The 18,293-nt window shown below is 36.2% G+C and overlaps 8 non-coding genes across 8 annotated transcripts; 4 read left to right on the top strand and 4 right to left on the bottom strand.

Annotated features, from left to right (window-relative positions):
- Window positions 1-5,377: 5,377 nt before the first annotated feature.
- TRNAC-GCA (transfer RNA cysteine (anticodon GCA)) lies at window positions 5,378-5,448 on the top strand. The gene has a single exon. It is a non-coding gene; the product is annotated as a tRNA-Cys (tRNA).
- Window positions 5,449-8,047: 2,599 nt separating this feature from the next.
- Window positions 8,048-8,121, bottom strand: TRNAD-GUC (transfer RNA aspartic acid (anticodon GUC)). The gene has a single exon. It is a non-coding gene; the product is annotated as a tRNA-Asp (tRNA).
- A 358-nt stretch (window positions 8,122-8,479) lies between these two features.
- TRNAY-GUA (transfer RNA tyrosine (anticodon GUA)) lies at window positions 8,480-8,561 on the bottom strand. Its single transcript has one exon. It is a non-coding gene; the product is annotated as a tRNA-Tyr (tRNA).
- A 507-nt stretch (window positions 8,562-9,068) lies between these two features.
- Window positions 9,069-9,140, bottom strand: TRNAT-GGU (transfer RNA threonine (anticodon GGU)). The gene has a single exon. It is a non-coding gene; the product is annotated as a tRNA-Thr (tRNA).
- A 1,958-nt stretch (window positions 9,141-11,098) lies between these two features.
- On the top strand, window positions 11,099-11,172 carry TRNAM-CAU (transfer RNA methionine (anticodon CAU)). The gene has a single exon. It is a non-coding gene; the product is annotated as a tRNA-Met (tRNA).
- Window positions 11,173-11,624: 452 nt separating this feature from the next.
- On the bottom strand, window positions 11,625-11,695 carry TRNAG-GCC (transfer RNA glycine (anticodon GCC)). Its single transcript has one exon. It is a non-coding gene; the product is annotated as a tRNA-Gly (tRNA).
- An 824-nt stretch (window positions 11,696-12,519) lies between these two features.
- TRNAS-UGA (transfer RNA serine (anticodon UGA)) lies at window positions 12,520-12,607 on the top strand. Its single transcript has one exon. It is a non-coding gene; the product is annotated as a tRNA-Ser (tRNA).
- Window positions 12,608-16,236: 3,629 nt separating this feature from the next.
- On the top strand, window positions 16,237-16,324 carry TRNAS-GCU (transfer RNA serine (anticodon GCU)). Its single transcript has one exon. It is a non-coding gene; the product is annotated as a tRNA-Ser (tRNA).
- The last annotated feature ends 1,969 nt before the right edge of the window (window positions 16,325-18,293 follow it).

The following is an 18,293-nucleotide window of genomic DNA, read 5'->3' as shown; positions in this document are numbered from 1 at the left end:
CTGGCGCTAATTCACTTCTTTTTAATAGATAGGCAAGATTGTTGTTCCGACGGATAACTCTCTTATAAAGTTCATTAATGTCTGAAGTCACTACTTTATCTCCAGACCTATAAACAATAGGTCTCAATTCGGGAGGAAGAACCGGTAATAAGCACAAAACCATCCATTCTGGTTCTACATTTGTTTGAATAAAATGTTTCGCCAATTGCATGCGTCTAATCAAAAAAACTTTTCTTATTCGTCTTTTTCTATCTTCCCACTCATCTCCACTATACCCCTCGTCTTCTAATTCCTTCCATTCGACCAAAGAATTCTCTATAATAATTCGCAAATCCAAATCTGCTAATTGTTCTCTAATAGCACCTGCTCCTGTCGCAATTTCCCGATTTCGAAATGTTGCAAAGCCTGGGGTAGAAAAAAAGGGAGAAATGCTGTGGTTACAGGATGCAATTTCCTCTTCGAATAAACCTCGTAATCGTAAAAAAGTGGGTTTTTTAGTGCTGGGCCTAGCAAAAGAGAAATCGCCGTATACTAGGCCCTCCAACTTCTTAAGAGGTTTATCTAAAAGATTCGCGATATAACTAGGAAGACCTTTCAAATACCACACATGAGTCACGGGACATGCGAGTTTGATGTATCCCATTTGATATCTTCGTATCCGAGAATCCACAAATTCGACCCCGCATTTTTGGCAAAATCTTTCGTCTTCGTTTTCAGCTCCGCTCGCTCGAGAATTGCCACAAGCGCAAATCCCGCTTTTTATGGGTCCAAAGATTCTTTCGCAAAACAATCCATCTTTTTCTGGTTTATCGGTTTTATAATGAAAAGTAGAGGGCCTTGTGACTTCGCCAACGACTTCTCCATTAGGTAGGTTTTTGTTAGCCCAAGCCTTTATTTGTTGAGGGGAAACGAGTCCAATTTGAAGTTGTTGATGTTTATATTGGTCAATCATAAAATAGAAATAAGAAAAGAATTTATATTTATTCCGATCAAACTTCCTCCCTATTAACCTGGAAGTTCTTTTCAGATACAAGGAAATGATTCAGTTCTAGAGCCAAAGATCGTAGTTCTCGAACGAGCACTCGAAAAGATTCTGGAGGATCCTCATGATTAGGTATTCTTTTTCCCCAGATCGTAGCATTAAGTATTTCTTGGCGAGCTATAAGATGGTCAGATTTATAAGTAAGTATCTCTTGTAAAATATGAGCAACACCAAATCCTTCTAAAGCCCAAACTTCCATTTCTCCTACTCGTTGTCCCCCTTGCTTGGCTCTTCCTCTAACCGGTTGTTGTGTAACAAGTGAGTAGGGCCCAGTAGAACGCCCATGAATTTTCTCATCAACTTGATGAATTAATTTTAAGATATAGGACTTCCCTATTAGAACAGGTTGCTCAAAGGGGTCGCCTGTTCTTCCATCAAATATTCTGCTTTTTCCCGGGTACTCGGGTTCAAATACCCATGGATTTTTTGTTTCTTTACTGGCTTCATATAATTCTGAAAACACAAGTTTTCTTGAAGCCTCTTGCTCATATCTCTCATCAAAGGGTGCTATTCTATAATGTTTCTTTAGCAGATCCCCCGCTAATCCGAGCGAGCTTTCAAATATTTGTCCCACATTCATTCGGGAGGGTACTCCTAAGGGATTGAAGACCATATCAACGGGTGTTCCATCTTGCAAATAGGGCATATCTTGCCTAGGCAAAATTTTGGAAATGATCCCTTTATTCCCATGTCTTCCGGCTACTTTATCCCCAACTTTGATTTCACGTTTCTGTAAAATATATACACGAACCATTATGTCGAGCGGGTCCCTTTGGATCCATTTCACATCGATAACGCGCCCTCTTCCACCTATAGGTAATTTCAGAGAAGTTTCTTTTGAAGTGGAAACCTCAAGGCCAAATATGGCCCGTAATAATCCAGCTTCCGCGATATAAGATGATTCGCTCGCTATCTGAGGCGTTAATTTACCTACTAAAATATCACCAGTTTCTACCCAGGATCCCAACCTAACAACTCCATTTCTGTCCAAATTGCGGAGTAAATGTTCTTCTAGATGTGGTATTTCTTTAGTGATTTTTTCAGCGGAGCCCTGGCTTGTCGTATCCGTCTGAATTTCATATTTCCGGATGTGAAAAGAGGTATAAATATCTTCATATACCAAACGTTCGCTAATTAGTACTGCGTCTTCAAAATTGTAACCTTCCCATGGCATATAAGCTACTAATACGTTTTTTCCTAAAGCAAGTTCGCCCCCAATTGTAGCAGCTCCTTCTGCTAAAATTTGTCCTTTTTTAATGGATTTACCCCGTGGAACCCGGGGTTTTTGGTGCATACAAGTATTTTTGTTAGAGCGACGGTGGTTAACTAAAGGAATACTTATAGTCTTCCCACTACTTGATAAAAGTATCTTATGACTATCAGTAGAAATGATCTTTCCCTCGCGTTCGGCTATAATGGAAACCCTCGAATCTAGAGCTGTTTGGCGTTCCAATCCAGTTCCAACAATGCATTTCTCGGACCGAGAAAGCGGAACTGCTTGGCGCTGCATATTAGAACTCATTAAAGCCCGATTCGCATCATTGTGCTCAATAAAAGGAATGAGAGAACCCCCAATAGAAAAATATTGGAAAGGAAAAATACTTCTAACATGAATCTGTTCCCATGCAATAGTCAAGAATTCTTGACGGTATCTAGCCGGAACAACCTGTTCTTCCTGAATACCTTGATTCAAGGACAAAGAATTTCCTGCTGCTATCATATAATATTCATCTCTATTTGGTGATAGATAAACCACCTGTCTCTCTTTTTTTTCTTTTGCTTTCTCAGCAGATATTTCATAAAACGGACTCTCTATGGATCCCCACAAGTGATCAATTCTCGCATGAATTGTTAAGGATCCAGTAAGTCCAACATTGATTCCTTCAGACGTGTCAATTGGACAAATACGCCCATAGTGACTCGGATGAATATCTCGGCTCCGAAAACTTGCGGTTCTCCCCGTCAACCCTCCAGGACCTAAACAACTCACTTTTCGCCCATGAACAGTTTGTGTCAATGGATTCGTTTGATCAAAAACTTGAGATAACGGGTATGTGCCAAAAAAGGTCTCATAAGTAGTTATTAATAAAATTGAAGTTGAAGTTGGAGTTACCAAAGTTTGGGGAGTCGGTTTCGATTGACGTATGAATACTCTACGAATAGTTTTTTGAACTGCATGTTGTAAACGACCAAGAGCCAATCCGAATTGATCTTGTAACAGATCCGCAACCGAACGAATACGTTTATTTTTCAAGTGATTCATATCGTCATCGTCAAGTATACCCGTTCCAAATTTCATTCCAATCAAATGATCCGTAGCGGCCAATACATCTCGTGGTAACAAGAATGTATTGTTCTGAGGAATATCAAGATTAAGTCTCCGATTCATATTTCGTCGACCAATCCTTCCTAATTCACATTTTTGTTGAAAAAATTTCTTTTGTAATTCCTCGCATAAGGACTCCGAAAATACCAGGTCCCCACCTACACAAGCAAATTGTTGATAAAACTCCAAAATAGCTTTTTCTTTTGACTCAATCCTCTTCTTCTCTTTAGCATTCGGGAAAGACAAGAAAATTTCAGGGTAGGAAACATTATCCAGAATTTCTCTTAGATTCGAACCCATAGCTGATGATAGAACTAGAATAGATATCTTTTGTTTTCTACTCACGCGAGCCCATATCCTTTCTTTTTTATCAATTGCTAATTCCGATCTCCCCCCCCAATCTGATATTATAGTGCCAGTGTAGATAGAAATTCCCTTATGATCTAATTCCGAGCGGTAGTAAATACCAGGACTTAGCAATATTTGATTGATCACAATTCGGTATATTCCATTTATAATAAAGGTTCCTAAGGAATTCATTATAGGAATGTTTCCGATAGAAATGGTTTGCTTTTGCACATCGAAACCAAAAATTAATCTCGCAGATACATATAATTCGGAAGAATAGGTGAGTGATTCATACACAGCATCTCTTTCTTTTATCGAGGGTTCTAGCAGTTGATATCCTTTCGCAAATAATTGAAATGCAATTTCGTGATCTGGATCTTTAATTGTTGGAAACTTGTCAAGTTCTTCTGCCAAGGCTTGATTAATGAACCTACAAAATCCCTCGAATTGGATCTGACTAAATCCGGGTATTGTGGACATTCCCTCGTTTCCATTCCGGAGCATCTTAATCTTAAGTTTCCTGTTTATCAAAGAAAAATTCCATTATCAGCTCACTCTTCATCAATCCCTATGGATCGATCTAGCAATCATGGAATCTATATTCTGTTTACTGAATCACATGAAATTCTAGGGAACTCCACATACGTATTTCATATATGTATTTCATACATATGAATAGAGACCATTTGGACGAAAGTTCGAGTTTGCCAGGGGTACAAATGAAATGAAAATGAATTGATAAAACATTCCTACAAAAAAAATTCTGCCACTTATACTTTATGTTATGATATTCTAATCAGATTGGATGGCAAAGATTTCTCATTTTATCTCCTTTCTATGAATGTAATAAAGCCGTAATATAATATACTAGAAAGTTTGACTTTACTTCGATTTAGAATAGCGTGCTTACTTTAATTTCTCAAAATAATTTGAGGGTTCTTTTTTATTTCGGATCGGAGTAGTATAATTGCTAGAAAATTCAGTATTTCATTGTGGAATTCTAAAATAAAGTAAGTCCCTTTTTTAAGTACATGCCAATCTAGTTATCCACCTCTCCCCATATCCATGCTTTTCTTTTATCGTAATTTCACTTGGGTACGCCAAGATAGTCAGGTTATACTCTATATCAGAGCAAATTTCCTTTTTTTATTCAAGATATTTAATTTAATACTTTGAAAAATTAAAGCATGATTCCCCATAGAGATATGTACATAAAGGGGATCTTTGGATAATAATGCTGTTCGGACCTAAAGTTTACCTATACACGGATTAAGCATAAAGCCATAATATTTTATTATGCCATTGAAGGGGGGGGAGATAATACCGATTTAAGAGTAGTTCACTACTGCAATAAAAAAAAGAGAATTCTAGTTAACGGTTCCAATTTATTCTGAATTTTGCAGCCTGTGAATAGAAATCCACTTTTTCTTCTTTTTCATCTCAATAGAAAGAAATGGGAAGTTTTATTGTGTTAACAATGTATGTTTTAAGATAGAATCTATCGAGGAGAATAATAGAAACTGGATCAAAAAAAGCAGGAATAGATTTTTTGAAAAAGATTGGAAAAAAGTAAGTAGAATTATATTCAAAATAAAAGGGGCTTTTCGTAAGAAAACGTGGATGAATACTTGCTGTTTTCTAGATTTTTGATCGGATTTTTTGGCGGCATGGCCAAGCGGTAAGGCAGGGGACTGCAAATCCTTTATCCCCAGTTCAAATCTGGGTGCCGCCTGATCAATAAAATACTTAGGTTTTTTTTATAGTGCTGATCGAATTCGATAAATTTTTACTTCGCATAAGTTCGGGCAAGAGAGTAACTGGGCCTGCCGATACTGGGTTTAGAGAAACCATACCATAGTTCTATCCTCAAACTAGGGTTAGGGTTTGTTTTGACGGTAGTGGCCAAAATGGTTATCAATAGGGGTGAGGTAGTGTTTCCTTATTCTTTTATTATATGAATTTGAATTGGTTCTTAATTGAGATTCGATTTGATAATTTTAAAATACGAGGATAAGATGTCAGAAATCTTGGTATCCAAAGAAAGGTCCCTAAGGGGCATTCTTTTTTTTTTTCAATCTAAGATTCAAGAAGGGACTCCACGAAAGAATATCAAGACTTACTAATTATTATACATTTTTTTATCGTACATCTTATGTTACCTACATACACTAAAGTAAGGACTACTTAATTCTAACGAGAATCAGATTAAATAGGTCGATCAAAAATCAATTTAGGAGTTGTATTATGGATAAAATCTCTTCATTCTTTCATAGAATGATACAAAGCAAGGCTGCAGGGTTTAGGTCAAAAATAAACATTAGGTAAGGTAGGTATCCAATAAATATTTATCTATCGATAATTTTATGGTATATTCGGGCGTCCTTTGCTTAAAAAAAAAAAAAAGAGTAACAAAAGGAATAAAAAATCTTCCTATTCCCGCTTCTTCTATTCAGGACATCATTCCCGTACTCTTTCTTTTTTAAGGAAAAAAGGGCTATAGTATCTCGTATTTTTAATGCTCTCTAATTCTACCAGAATTCCTATAAGAATTTGTTAGGAGTAAATTCCTTGAACTGATTGATCCATGGCCTTAGGGCGGAATCCCTTTTTGACTCTGTACCCTTGATTCCACTATGATTATTGATCAATAGTAGAATAATCCCTTCATAGAAATAGGAGACATAATTTAGATGGATATAGTAAGTCTCGCTTGGGCTGCTTTAATGGTAGTCTTTACATTTTCTCTTTCACTAGTAGTATGGGGAAGGAGTGGACTCTAGGGATACTACTAATTGATTAAGTAATCAAATTGTTGTATCAATTCTTTTCTTTAATGGATCATTTTGCATTAATCATTTTGTCAAACGTTATTCTTTAATCTTTTTCTTTAGTTTTGTTTCACTCCTGTAAGAAACTCTTGTATTGTAAGTTGTAATGTAAGAAAGAGCCATTATACCAATTCAGAATTTCTACTAGAAATGACGAATGGTTAAAAAAAGTTCTATACATAAGAAAATTAGACTTTCTTCCACGGAACTATTCACGGCATATCACACATTTTCCATTTCCTTTTACTTTTTACTATAGTCTATTCTTCATATTATTTTTCTTTCCTTCCATGGATTCTTTGGTCAAGAATTGTCTTAGATTTTTTTATTTTGACCTGATTGAAATTAAGTGGATGCAATGAAAAAAGAAATTGAATTAGACTACTTAACTATTTCAATCTACTAATCTATTCTATGTAGATTCAAAGATAATATAATAGAAAGAATCTAAAGTGTCGTAGAAAAAACTATATGTAGTTCTTTCTACCACACTTTAAGATTCCAACCAGATCCTTTCATTTAAGACTTGGATTTTTTTTATTTAATCCCTTTTTAATTTCTTCAATGATTAATTGGAATTCCAATTAATTATTTTGGCTGACTGTTTTTACATAAATAATAAGTAAAAAAGAAGTAGGAACTAGAATGAACAGTGCAGTAGCAATAAATGCGAGAATATTGACTTCCATAACCTCTTTATTTTTTATTTTCACAATAACTCGGGATGTAATCCCATGGAGAGGAAAAAGGGGTATCTTGTAAATTCAAGGGTAGGGCTTGCATTCTGATAATACTGAATCAATTCAATATTATGAATATCGGATCTATCAAATCAATTCATGGATGAGAGTTATATTTCACGGATGAGAGTTATATAGTATAACATAGGAAGATCCTCTATCCACACTAAGACCAAAATGGGTTTTTTGATTGGATTAGGAATTCCCTCTTTTTTAATCCTTTTCTACTTTTTCTTTTCTATATCTCTAACCCACGAGCTTTCTTAATCTTATACTTTCTTAATCTTATACAATTTCCCTTCCTTTTTCTTATAGTTATACATACAATTATGTATGTATTATATGACCAACTTTCACTTTCTATGGGTCACATAGACATCCAAATAAGCAGTAGAAGTGAGATGGGGAAAAGAGGTCTGAAATAAAAAGGGAATACGATTTATGTATGGATTCCGGTAAAATACCGGTACTCTATTCCATAAGAGTGGAATAGGAAATTAAGATGAGGATGGTATCATCATAAAGAAAGATAGAGTAATATAATATCCTAAATTCTACTAATCCACATATCGTATGTGTGTCTTTCTTTATCGATTGGGAGTAGTGAAAAAAAAATTCCTATATGCCCTCCCTCCCTCTTTAATGAGAGATGCAAAATAAAAAAGTGAAGTAAGGGTGCCCTGTGGGTATTTGATCTTGCTCCCTGCCCCTTTTTTTCATGGAAAAAGGAAATATCAATTTCTCCATTCATTGAACCCTAGTTCGGGACTGACGGGGCTCGAACCCGCAGCTTCCGCCTTGACAGGGCGGTGCTCTGACCAATTGAACTACAATCCCCGCGGGGTGTATGGCATACCCATTCTTAAATAGAACCATAAGAAGATTCGATTCGTCTTTCGTACTCTAAGAAATAGACGAATCATATACTACATACCCACATATTATATTATACGTGGGTATAGTGAGAGTGACATAACTAGTATGTCGTGATTTTTTATCACTAAAAATGGATAATAATCCAGCCTTCAATAAGAAAAACTCTTTTGTTTGTAAGAAAGGAATGAGAGAGATATGGATTAGAAAAAAAAATTTCCCTTTTTTCTTTATCTTTTATTTCTATAGATCAGACATTTTATTTTATGGAAGAAAAACAAAAGGATTTAGTTCATACTCACGAAGCCCTAGATTTTTGGTTTGGGCCGAGCTGGATTTGAACCAGCGTAGACATTGTCAACGAATTTACAGTCCGTCCCCATTAACCACTCGGGCATCGACCCAGGAAGAATTTATTCTAGGGTTTTTGCTAATCTATGATTAACCTCCTTTCATAATACTCCCTACCCCCAGGGGAAGTCGAATCCCCGCTGCCTCCTTGAAAGAGAGATGTCCTGAACCACTAGACGATAGGGGCATCACTAGACGATAGGGCCATATACAACCGCTCGTGATTATACTATAATCATAGTATGAGCAGTTTTTTGGAATTGTCAATATACTCGAAAAGTATAAATAGATCCAAAGCAAAGAGTTTTTCCAACTTTTCTGTTATGTTTTCATCTAGGATTTTTTTTAGTTGATCGTTATAGATTAATTCTCCGTGCTTCATTTAGTGTTCATACCAAAAATGCATCCATCCCGCACTAAGTCATAAAATTCTCTAAAAATATAGAGAAAGTTTCAAAAACAAAGAAAAAAAGTGAATCAATTTAGTAGAAAAGTACTCTATCAGATTCGAACCAACGACTTACGTCTTAGCACGAGATTACTCTACCACTAATTTAAAAAGCCCTTTATCGGATTTGAACCGATGACTTATGCCTTACCATGGCATTACTCTACCACTGAGTTAAAAGGGCTTTTTATTTAATTCAAAAATTAGCCACTTGGATTTCCCATTATGGGTCTACTGCATAATGTACATATTATATATATAATATATAGAGATAGAGAGAGAGACATTATGTAGAGATTGTATATGTATATATCGATATCTTGAGAGCTCAAAATAAAATTAATAAAAAAAAACATACCCTACATAACATATCCAACTCTTCTTGGTTCAGGGTTTTCCGTTTCCGAAGACTAGTAAAATAGGCGGATTCTGGAACCCCAAGGATTCAACGGTATATGGATATGGAAAATATAAGATTTCCGATCCTAGCGGGAAAAGGCGGGGAACAGATACCCAATAGGATATAGGATCCTTGGGAGGAACTTTTGGTAATGGCCTTGATCCTCTATGCTATTTTTTATGTGTTCTTAGTTCTATTGAACTTTTTGCATTCTTTTAAACAAGAATCTAATAAACTAGAATTGAGTCAGTGGAAAAAAGGAGAGAGAGGAAAGTGTTAAATGGAGAGAGTCGACTAATCAGAGACTTTTAGGATCTTCTTTACATCAGGTAAATCTGTCGGCCCTGTCCGTTTTTTTCTTTAAGTTACGACTCTTTGCTGCTTACTTCTATCAAGCCATAGGGAAAGTCTATGATGAATTTGGAAAACTCATCTCACTCTTACTCTATGGCTCGGACTTAATGGGGGAAGAAAACATCTTCCATAATTTCTTTTTTGTTCAATTCTGGACAAAAAAGAAAAGGAAAAAAGGAATTTATAGGGACAGTGTTACCCCCTATATCCCCTAGTTTATATTGTAGGAATAATAAAACAATTTAGCAGTCTGACACACTTACGTCCTTGCAAAGTAAATAATTATTATTGTAGTCGTAACCGTAGAATAGGATCCTAATCAAAATAAATACATTTGGTTCAGGCGCTATTAGCATGGTAAGAAAAGATTTTTTTTACAGACCAGAGGGGCTATCTAAATCCTAAAGTAAAGGCGAGCGATCGAAGTAGAAGTACCAACGGCTCAGTGTCATGAACCTTCTCCATCTGATTCAATAAGGGGGAATTAGCCTTCTTGTCAAATGGCTATCCTTGACAAAGGGTACCATTTATACCATAATCTACAATGTAGCGGGTATAGTTTAGTGGTAAAAGTGTGATTCGTTCTATTAATAACTGAATTTGAAATGATATACTTAAGGCATCCTTAAGTTTTTTATTTTTATATTCCGATGAAAACTTTAGTTCTTATAAAGGATTAAATCCTTTTCCTCTCAATAGCATATTGAGGAAGAATATACATTCTGGCGATTTGTATCCAAAGACTAATTTAAATTGCATCCAAAATAAAAATAGGATTATGAGTACAGAGTCGCGAAGCATAATTTTGCATTGGATTAAGTATTCCAATTTTGAAAATATGAGTAAAGGATCTATGGATGAAGATACAAAAAAGTTGATTTCCAATCGTAACTAAATCTTCTTAAAATAAGGAATAAGGAAGCCAAATAGCTAAAAAACGATAGTTTTGGTTTACTAGAACCATCCGCATATTGTTTCAGCTCGGTGGAAACCCAATTCTTTTCCTCAGGATCTCTTGAATGAAATTAGGGAACGAAGTAAGTAGATTAGATGAATTTAGATAGAATTTCTATCTCCTACTCTATAAGGATCATCTAGAAAGCGGAGAGCTTTGGTTCCATTCAAATAGAAAAGCTGACATAGATGTTAAGTGGTGAGAATATCCATAAAGGAGCCGAATGAAATCAAAATTTCATGTTCGGTTTTGAATTAGAGACGTTAAAAATAATCAACCAACGTCGACTATAACCCCTAGCCTTCCAAGCTAACGATGCGGGTTCGATTCCCGCTACCCGCTCCATTCTGTATAAAAGGAGTATTCTATTTGTCTAGACATGTTAGAGGCTTGTATTCAAGCCTTTTTTGTCCACCAGTTTCTGGTACTCCAGAGCGGAGTAGAGCAGTTTGGTAGCTCACGAGGCTCATAACCTTGAGGTCACGGGTTCGATTCCCGTCTCCGCACTTAGCAGTCTGTATAAAAGGACTATTCTATTTCTCTAGATATGTATGGTAGAGGGGCGTATCCAACCCTTTTTTATTCATTAGTTCCCGGCCCTAGAGGGCAAAATTGAGCAGTTTGCGAAGTCACTTGCCTTCAAAAAAAGAAGGCGCAAGGCCTCTCCCTACCCTGCAGAAAATAAAAATGAAACGAAAGGGACAGTCTACCTCTCCCTTCCCTTTAAAAAAAGTTTGCCCGTTGTTTGTCTCAGTTAATACCCAATTTTTGGAGCTCTGTTGGCGAGTTCTATTTCTGCCTCTGGAGCGCCCTCTTTTTTTGAGTGGGATGCAAAGGAAGGGTAAGATAGTAAGGGATACGGCACTAGACTAACACCTAATTAATACTTAATTTAATATAAGTAGTTAAACAGTTAACTAGACTAAACTTTTTATCATAGTACTTTGATAAATTAAGCGGGCGAGCGGCGGGAATCGAACCCGTATCTTCTCCTTGGCAAGGAGATATTTTACCATTGAACTACGCTCGCTACGGTATATATTTTATAGCGTATATCCGCCTGGGTCGACCTTCTATGTCTGGGTCGACCGTTTCATTTCATTTTCTATTATATTAGAGTTTTCCTTTTTTTATTATCTGTCAATGAATATTCTAATGGGAATGGAATTTCATAATACTGAAAGAGAAGAGCTAGCAATTCGGAACGCAAATTGCGTTTTAATACGTCTCACTATTCTAATTTTTTAGAAGAAATGGCCTTTATTATTTCTTTTTTATGGGGTTAATAAATATTAACCAAATTTCATTTAAGAAATGAGAGAATTCAGAATAGCTACGAGAAAGACTAGTCCAATCCATAATGATGTACCGGAAAATACAACATTTTTATTATTTGACCAACCATCAGGAGAAGCAAATACAAGGGGTACACTAATTACTAAGACTGAGGAAGTCGCAATTAATGCAAAAACAGCTAATTGGAAAGCAATAGTCATATTTCTAATCCTCCAAGCTACCATCAAATAAAGTTGACTACATATTTGATCCCTCACTTAAACCAAAATTGTAAAAAAATACAAGAAGTAGGAGGGGTTTAATCATGAATCCATTGATTCTTCTCTTTAATTCAAATTTATTACTTAAACCGCTTTTTTATTTGGATATGGGGGTGAGAAGAGATTATTTACTCTTTATTTCACAAGCGGGTATAGCGGATCCTGTATCCGTGTATACAGTATACAGAGATATATCGAAAAGGAACTTGTATCTGATATCTTTCTAGAGGCTAATAAATCTTTTTATTTTTTATATGGCTATGTTCTATTTGTAGGAGTAAAATAAGGATTAGGCTGTGGAGAGATGGCTGAGTGGTTGATAGCTCCGGTCTTGAAAACCGGTATAGTTCTAGGAACTATCGAGGGTTCGAATCCCTCTCTCTCCTTTTGCTTATTGAATACGTTTGTTTCTTTCATTTTTATTTATTTTTTTTTTCTGTCCCTTATCTTTCTTTCATAAAAAGGAATGAATGGCTCGGCTAGATGGAATAACCGAGCCAGAACAGAAAAAAAGTAGAACAGGTATAAATAAGAAAATCTTAGTTAAGAGGGTTCATGTAAAGAACAGGTTCCAAATCACGATCGATTCCCTTTTCAAAACCTGCTGCAGCAGCTCGGGCTCTTCCTGCATGCCATAAATGGCCCACAAAAAAGAAGAATCCTAGAACAAAATGAGAAGTTGATAACCAACTTCTAGGAGAGACATAATTAACTGCATTGATCTCGGTAGCTACGCCACCCACGGAATTTAAAGAGCCTAAAGGAGCGTGGGTCATATATTCTGCTGAGCGTCGTTCTTGCCAAGGTTGTATGTCTTTTTTCAACCTACTCAAGTCCAAACCGTTGGGGCCCCTTAGAGGTTCTAACCATGGAGCACGAAGGTCCCAAAAACGCATAGTTTCCCCTCCAAAGATAACCTCCCCAGTTGGGGAACGCATTAGATATTTACCTAAACCTGTGGGTCCTTGAGCGGATCCCACATTAGCTCCAAGACGCTGGTCTCTAACTAGAAAAGTAAATGCTTGAGCTTGAGAAGCTTCTGGCCCGGTGGGTCCATAAAACTCACTCGGATAAGCTGTATTATTGAACCATACAAAACAACAAGCGATAAAACCAAAGACAGATAAAGCAGCTAAACTATAAGACAAGTAAGCTTCTCCAGACCATACAAATGCACGGCGAGCCCATGCGAAGGGTTTGGTTAAAATATGCCAAATTCCGCCAAATACACAAATAAAACCCAACCATACATGCCCACCAATTATATCTTCTAAATCATCTACACTAACAATCCACCCTTCTCCACCAAAAGGAGATTTTAGTAAATAACCAAATATAACACTGGGACTAAGGGTCAAATTGGTAATTTTTCTTACATCTCCCCCCCCAGGGGCCCAGGTATCATATACACCGCCAAAATAAAGAGCCTTGAGTACTAGAAGAAAAGCACCTAGACCTAACAAAATTAAGTGAATACCCAAAATTGTAGTCATTTTATTTCTATCTTTCCAGACATAACCAAAGAATGGAAAAGATTCCTCAAGAGTCTCGGGTCCCAGAAGCGCGTGATAAATGCCACCGAAGCCTAAGACTGCGGAGGAAATTAGGTGAAGTACGCCAGATACAAAGTACGGAAAAGTATCTAGAACTTCCCCCCCTGGCCCTACTCCCCAACCTAGAGTAGCTAAGTGTGGAAGTAAAATCAACCCTTGTTCATACATGGGCTTTTCTGGTACGAAATGGGCCACTTCAAATAGGTTCATTGCTCCGGCCCAGAATACGATTAATCCGGCATGAGCTACATGAGCTCCAAGCAGTTTACCGGACAAATTGATAAGTCTGGCATTCCCAGCCCACCAAGCAAAGCCGGTGGTTTCTTGGTCACGACCAGCTAAAACGAAAGTTCCATTAAAGAGCGTTTCCACGTGGTAGAACCTCCTCAGGGAATATAAGATTTTCATGAGGCTGATCCTGAGCTGCCATCCACGCACGAATACCCTCGTTTAACAAGAATATTTTTGGTGTAGAAAGTCTCAAATTCAGGATCTTCCGCTGCACGGATTTCCTGGGAAACAAAGTCATAGGCACGTAAGTTCAGAGCCAAGCCAACTACGCCAATAGCACTCATCCATAAACCGGTGACGGGTACAAATAGCATAAAGAAATGTAACCAACGTTTATTGGAAAAAGCAACACCAAAGATTTGGGACCAAAAGCGGTTAGCAGTGACCATTGAATAAGTTTCTTCAGCTTGAGTTGGGTTAAAAGCACGGAAGGTATTTGCACCATCACCGTCCTCAAATAGAGTGTTTTCTACGGTCGCTCCATGAATAGCGCATAGCAGAGCCGCACCTAATACTCCGGCAACTCCCATCATATGAAATGGGTTCAACGTCCAATTATGAAATCCTTGGAAGAAAAGGATGAATCGAAATATCGCTGCTACGCCAAAACTCGGCGCAAAGAACCAACCAGATTGCCCCAGTGGATAAATAAGGAATACAGAAACAAAAACAGCAATTGGACCAGAGAATGAGATTGCATTATAAGGCCGCAATTGAACAGACCGAGCAAGTTCAAATTGGCGTAACATGAAACCTATTAGTGCAAAAGCCCCGTGGAGAGCTACAAAAGTCCATAGACCGCCTAATTGACACCAACGAGTAAAATCTCCTTGTGCTTCGGGCCCCCATAGTAGCAACAAAGAGTGTGCTAAACTATTGGCAGGGGTAGAAACTGCTGCGGTTAAGAAATTACAACCTTCCAAATAGGAACTAGCCAATCCATGGGTATACCAAGAAGTTACAAAAGTTGTCCCTGTAAACCAACCCCCTAAAGCGAAATAAGCACAAGGAAAGAGCAATAGGCCAGACCATCCTACAAAAACGAAACGGTCCCTTCGTAACCAGTCATCCATAGTATCAAATAGATCATTTTCTTCTTTAGGAATTCTACCAAGGGCTATAGTCATAGTGATCCTCCTATTCAATTACTTCAACCATTTCCGAGCACCTCATATCACTTTCCAAGGCATATGATAGTTTTATTATCTGTGGACGATTTCTTTCTCGTTCAATGCCCTTTTTCAATGGTCTCGAAGAGAGAAATTTCCCATTTTTATCTATGGAGTCACAGTCACAACCGAGGTCGTGGTAAATCCATGAATTTGATTCGATTTGTTTTTCTTATACTATTTATTTGTTTTTCTTATACTATAGAAATAGAAATAAATTGTTTTTCTTATACTATAGAAAGAAATAAACCTTTGAATTCAGCATTATTCCAAGACTCCTATTTCAAAGTCTATCTTTTAAGGGAAAAATGCAAATAAAAGTAACCCTTCTTTTCCCATTCCCTCTCTATTGCATGGGTGGAAGAACTAAAATAATAGAGGATTCTGAAAAAAAAAAATGGACCTTCGAAATCCAATTTTATGTGTAGCGCAAAGGAGTTGCGATTTCTTCTTATTCCTATAGAACATCTAGTAACAAGAATATGAAATCGTAAATAGCGAAAAATTCTTGTCTTGCGCGGTCTAAGTCTAAGGAAATAAAAAAAATTCGCTTATACAATTTCATCTACATCGAATTTATATATCAGAATAGCGGATAGAGGCATCATTAAAGGAGTCAGGTCTACTTACTTTATGCTTCTTTCCAATTTTATGGTGGATTTGATAAGAACCCTTTTTGCTTTCTTGATAAATAATCGACAAAAAAAAGCGTTTTTTTTATATAACCTGCTTGTTTTATTATAATTATAACAAGTCCTATATGGAAATGCCCGCTAAAGAGAAAATCTATTTGATTGTCTCTCGGCCAATATCGATTTTTAGAAAGAAAAAACAAGAATTTTCTTCTTTTTTTATTAACATTAAGAAAAAAGAATATAATTAAAATGGAATTGGCAATATAATTTTTATAGACTTTTGAAAGAAAAAAAAGGGGTTTTTTGCAACCGTTATTTCTTATTTCTTGCCTATATCATATCACGGAAACCTTTCGCTTTGGAACGTGGAGAGATGGCTGAGTGGACTAAAGCGGCGGATTGCTAATCCGTTGTACAATTTTTTTGTACCGAGGGTTCGAATCCCTCTCTTTCCGCTCCCTTGGATCATTTGGGACTTTCGAATTGGAAAGAATTCTGACCCCCGGATTTTCTCATAGATAAATGTACGAAACAAATCCAATAAGAAAAAAAAAAACTGAATTTTTACTCCTCGCGTCCAGGATTCCGTCCTGGGTCATTAGATAAGAATCCAAAGATAAAGAGTGAAACAAAGAATATCACTACTGTATAAACAAAAAGTTTGAGAGTAAGCATTACATAATCTCCAAGATTTTTTTTTAAGGAATAGATTACCAGTTTTTCCTTACCACACGGATCCACTAGGATGGTTTTTTTTTATACCTAAAAATGCAAAAAAGAATTCTTGAAAAAAATTGCAAGAATTCTTTTATAATAAGCACTCTTATCAATAGCAAAAATAGGGTTAGGTGGTTAGGTATTGTGTAGGTACCTTTAGGTACCTGCTCAACCTAGGTGCAGGGGAGTAGAAAGGCTGATCCAAATTTATTGCTGTAGCTACCCATTCAATGTAGAAGAATTTAAATTTTAGAATCGAAGGTTCATAATATAAAAATATAAAACTTCTCGGCTTTTACCCATTTTAAAATTTTTTTGGAATGAACACATCATTCAATTTGGCATACAGAGTACTAAAGATTTCATCGAAAACTTACAGCAGCTTGCCAAACAAAGGCTAATAGAAAAAAGAATAGAGGTATAACAGGCATAATATCCACGATTGGATTGAAAATAGCATAAGCTTCGGGTAATTTGGCAAAGAAAAAACTAGTAGGATAAAGAACAGAATTAAAACAGATACAGGTTAAACTAAGTATATTAGGCATAACAAGCATTTCATTCTTGTAGAGTAAATAATTGGATTTTTCTTGAGTTATTTTTTTAAGGGAAAGAAGGAAAAGGCAGATTCAAAATCTTTTTTCTTCGGACTTTCCCAAACACAAAATACCTCCTTGTATTCGCACTCTCAAATGAGAGTGGAATAAATTCGACTTTCATATAATATCTTAATAGAATTCCATGTAATGATCAATGCATTTTTTTGATTCTATATTATCCGCATGTGTAGAATACTAGCAAGAGAATATCCCTCCTTTTTTATGTAATTGAAATGGTATTGACGAATAACAAATAAACATACTAGTGTTTATTAGTGTCGCATAAAACCCGAAATGGGGCGTGGCCAAGTGGTAAGGCAGCGGGTTTTGGTCCCGTTACTCGGAGGTTCGAATCCTTCCGTCCCAGATTGTTTCTGATGAAACAAACGGTGAAATCATATAGTATTCCGTACGAGACAAAAGTTTATTAAAGAGAATAATGATATCTTATTCTTTCTCAGAAAACATAATAAAGTCTTAAGTCCAGTCAAATTGACTATCTTTATTTTCATGAAAAAATGGGATCTATCAAGCACATTCAGGATATGCCTCTACTATAAAATCACTTAGTCATATTTTTTTCTTCCTTTTGGTATTCGAGTTGAAGAAGTACGAGAATTCTATAACTACCAAAAACTTTCAATCTTTTCATTGGAATAGTTTATTTAGTTATTATAGTTAATTGTTTTTGGTACTGAAAAAATATATTACTACTAGAATTCTAATTCTAGTAATTAAATTAATTAAACTTTTTTGGAGGTTGATAGTTTATTTATTGAGGAAGAGTCAATCCTTCTTTTCTCACTTCAAGATTGATCATCTCGAGCCATCCGTTGAGGGTGGAAATTTAAGAATAAATAAGTTTTAAGCAAACTTGTTTAGTCGTCTTTTTCAAACTATGTTTCATTCATATGATAGAATTTTAATATGGGTTTAAATAAATTGGATCTTGGCGGAGGCTTCCCGGATAAATACTTACTTTCTTTTATCCATATTGCTCCATAGATAGCAAGTTTTAATTAGTATAAAAAAACTAAACCAATGACTATTCATGATTCCATCCATATTGGATCAATTCTCTATACCACTTTGCAATGAAAAGAGGAAT

This window comes from Triticum urartu, unplaced genomic scaffold (assembly GCF_056163025.1).
Source record: "Triticum urartu cultivar PI428250 unplaced genomic scaffold, HENAU_Tu73 scaffold1812, whole genome shotgun sequence".
NCBI classification, from domain to species: domain Eukaryota; kingdom Viridiplantae; phylum Streptophyta; class Magnoliopsida; order Poales; family Poaceae; genus Triticum; species Triticum urartu.
The sequence above is the reverse complement of the archived record's forward strand: the minus strand, read 5'-3'. Positions and strand labels throughout refer to the sequence as shown.